A 4400-nucleotide genomic window follows, 5' to 3' on the forward strand; every position below is an offset into this window, starting at 1 on the left:
GTTGGTCTTGTCTGTCTGTCTTGTGAGGTGTAGGGAAGGCAGAGGGGATCAGTGGAAATGTTTGTTGTCTTCACATCTTCAAAACTCTCTTCATTATCCTCTTCTAAAGGCAGGGATCAGTACTAGATAGTGCTCCTCCATGTTTCGAATTACGCGGTCATGGATAGAGCACTGACATAGGCTGAGGAATATCCAGCCAGCTCTCAGATCTTCTTAGCCTAAGGTTGAAATTTCCCAGATTTCCAGGAAAATTTCCCACCTCTTCTTTTCAAACCAAACCATGGCGCAGCCAGGCCATCAAGTTTCATCACATGGAAGACACAGCAAGCAGGAAGGAACAGGAGAGCATCTTGACAGTGTAGATACTCATCGGGCATGCTGGAGCAGTGTGGGGTTTGGCCATGACTTATCACTGTGTTTTATCCAGCGATGCTTAACTGCATCCTACACCCACAACAGCAACAGGGTGATGACTGCGTGAGCTTAATGATACCGAAGAAAGTTCTGACTCATCTGGAAATTGAGGCAGAGCTGAGCTGCCTGTTTGCCTACACTAGGTTGCTTGAGGATAGATAGCCCCAATGAGGCCACCCACCGCAATGACTCCAACCGAGATCTTGGAGAGCATCCAGCCGCGCTGGGAAGCACTGAGTGGATTTAGATGTCAGTGTCCAAATATGTGGTTGTTACAGAGAGGCTGTTCTGAAGAATGGTACCTCTGTGTGATTCCTGACGACTAGACTGCATGTGTGTTCCTGTGTATTCACATGGTTCTCCTGTGCTCTACACTGGTGTGAGGATAATTCCTTAGAAAATCCCTGTTGGGGGGGTATCAGAGAGTTGTTTGCTTCCTTATGTCATTAACACTACGCTAGGAAGAGTATTGAAAATAATAAACACTCCTTCCCCCAGTAATGTTCTGAAGACTGTGCCAGCAAATGCCAGACAGGACTGCTCGCTGTGGAGGCCCTCAAAATACAGGGCTTCTGTGGGGTGCTCCAGGCCATGTCAGGTCTTTTCTCACTGTCATAATAGAATCAATTATTCTATTGAAATAGAATAATCATTGATCGAGCCTGAGTTCGATTTTTCTTTTTTAACATACTGACTGTACAGTTCTCTGTTTCTCTCTGTATGTATCTATTTATTTAGAAAGTATACTTTTTTTTTTACATTAGATGTGCTTATCAGTATTGTATTTAACTGAAAAAAAGCAGCCCCGAACATTGGTCTTCGGTGGAGCTGATGCTTCAGTAGGTGGCACTATTTCCTCTTGGTTTGGGACCAAACGAATGTCCCAGCATTGCAAGTGGGGAGACCATGAGGCTGAAAGTGCCATGTTTTAAGTCCATCATCAGGGTTGGTTTTTTTTTTTTTTTTTGCTGTACAAATTGTGAAGCTGCATTTCTCTTTTCAGAGGGGAGGACAACTAACCTTGGCATCCTAGTTAAAATTCATTTCTGTAATTTCCTTCTGATTCTGTAAATCTCTTTTGCACATTCAGCTGGGCATTGCACTGTTTTTTACTTCTAGCCTAAAAGCTGCTGTCTGGTGTTCAGTATCTTGCACTAACTCTCCTAAACCCGTTATTCTCTACCCCAGAGATGGCTGCATTCCTACCATGGAGAAGAAATGTGTCCCTGCACATTCCTCCTCTCACAATGTTGAATCTTAATTAATTGTCACTAATAAAGTATTTTTAGATCCCTAGAGGAAAAAAAAAAAGAAAAAGTATGGTAGTGCAAAGTATTTTTAATTGTTATTTTAGCATTTTAAAAGCCTGAACCTGGCCCTGAAAGCTAGCCACAAGAATACTCTAATTCCAAATTCTACATGAGAAAACTCGAGGCCACCCGGGAATTTGAAAGGTTCCTAATTAGGCAGAATTCACAAGGCAGACAAAAACTGGAAGACAAAGGTTAGACAAAAGAGGCAAGAATATATTTCCTATGAATCCGAAAGAGAGGTAGAGAAATGCACTGACAGACAGATACTTACCTAGACCGCAGACCAAATGACAGAGTCACAGACACATTAGCCCGTCCTGCACCATTAGGTGTCCTGGACAAAGTCCTGCCTGGAGAAACTCTAGCCAGATCCTTGGAGCGACACTGGGGACCCTCTTGTCCCCTTTTGTTCAGCTGGTTCCACAACACGGATGAGACTGGCGCTGGTGCCGCCTGCAGTACGGACGGGCAGGGAAGGATTGTTCGTGTCTTGCTGACTCTGCCCCACAGGATCTTGCTGCTTTTTCCCCTCTTATTTTTTTTAGAAAATCCCAGAGAGAAGGAGTGGTTAAAATCATTAATTTAGAATCACAAAGGAGCACCAGACCTGGGACTAGATTTACAAGGACAGCTTAGGATACTAACAGCCGTTTTATGTTCTGAGTCCAAATATAAATCTTCTAGCCCTCTCCTCCTCCTCTCCCCTCAGGGGGAACATTTAATTCCCCAAATACCAAAGTTTCCATTGGTAAAGTTTGCCCAGTGCCATGGCACTGGTCTCATATGCATAGATCTTCACTGGCAGCTTGATGGCCAGGAGTTCTTTGACATCTCCTGCTTTCAACAGAGGGAACATCTTGAGTAAAATCCCTGCACTACCTAATTTGGGGCAGAAACTCACACCCAGATCTCCCCTTCCTGGAGAAGAGCTGTCTGGGGTGGGGTTTGAGGATGAAGTTGTCTCTATCAATCCCATAGCAGCTATTTCCAATCTCCTAAAAGTCATCTCCTTTGCATACAGAATTCAGGATTCATGGAAAAAGGGGCCCAGCCCCAACTCTCCCTCACTGCAGGTCGGGATCCAGCCCACAAGGATGCAGAATGAACTCTTTACAGCTTCTTGTTGCTTGTGTCTTAATGAATATTTATGGCTTTATTGCAGTGTGGAATAGCTCAGGTCCCCTGAGCACGGCGAGCGGGGCAAAGTTTGATTTGTGAGCCCGAGATAGGGAGCAGCAGCAGCTGAGATTTAGGTGCCACAGGGACTTCTTCAGGGGAGGGGAGAGCCCAGGCAGCCATCTAATTTAGGCACCTAGGAGGCTTGGAGGGTAGTTATTTTGGAAGTTAGAGCACAGAACAGCAGTTAGACACCTCCAACACCCTGGTGAATCTAGTTCCAGAGGCTCCAGCATGATTTGCAATCCATATTCACATATTTTGATTATTCAGAGATGGTTTTACCTTCTACCAAAATTAAGCACAAAGGGCCTAATTCCAGTTGCTGCAGTAGTATAACTCCTAATAAGTATCACTAAAGTCGATCCACAAAACTGGCTTGCACAGTTGCCTCATTGCAAATAAGCTTTGCTCTTTACCTAACCAGACAACAGTGTTGTCATCACATTCGTCTGAGGAAGAAAGTATCTCTCCTCTTTCGCAGTTGCAAGAGGATTATCTGTTTGGACATTCACTGTATGTATATTGGCTTCATATTTTGCACCAAAAAAGAAAAAAAAAGAGAGAGAAAAAATAAGAGTTTCTTTTGCCTCACTAGTCTTTAGTTGATTTTACTTCTATTCAGGATGCAACAGTTTTCATTTTCTTGGACAGATAACTCTAACATCCAGAAGACCACAGACACTGCATGTGAGAGTACGACATTTATTTTCATATTGAATCTTTGCATATTAGTCATGGATTTTTAATGTTTAGTGTCATCATAAGATATTGACATCACAGCAACCAGACTCTGTTTTCTGTTGGCAGCCCATGGATGCTTCTTAGGGTAAGAAGTGAATAGATGTCGTCTGTGTGAACTGTGCCCACAACCTTGTCAGAAGAGCTGACCGTGTAGCAGGAATGCAATAAATGAGACCCAAATGCCATTATTAGAACATGCTACCACTGCACATAACACAAAGCAATCTGAGATACGGACAGAGAAGACCTAACAAGTGATACTGGATGTGGCAGGATAACATGGGCTCCTTTCCTTCCACTTTTGAGTGTAATTACTGCACTGAGACTTTGTCTCAGAGCTATAGGGCTCTGCTGAAAGCAGGATAAATGCCAGTGGAAAGGAAACCGGGTACTTAGTACTAGAACAACAAAAACATCTTCATGAAGGCAGTGACCTGCAGGACTCTAATTAGCACTGGTAGCAGCAGGACCCAGCTGTGATGCTGAACACAGATCTGAAGCTTGAAGAGACTCGGGCCAGCCACAAGCAGGCTACATAGCTGTGCCAGAAGAGAAGGGAATAAAGGAAGCTTATGCTGTGATGATATGAAAGACTGCACAAAACGTACCTCAGGCTCTCATGCCAGCTGGCTCGAGTGGTTGCACAGCCTTGGTATAGGGACTATACCATATATAGGGACTATACCATAACATAAAGAAATGTTTATATAACATAAAGAAAATCATGCTGAGTATTGGAGATTGTGAATTGTT

This window comes from Nothoprocta perdicaria, unplaced genomic scaffold (genome assembly GCF_003342845.1).
Source record: "Nothoprocta perdicaria isolate Ctin4 unplaced genomic scaffold, notPer1 scaffold_95, whole genome shotgun sequence".
In the NCBI taxonomy this organism is placed as follows: domain Eukaryota; kingdom Metazoa; phylum Chordata; class Aves; order Tinamiformes; family Tinamidae; genus Nothoprocta; species Nothoprocta perdicaria.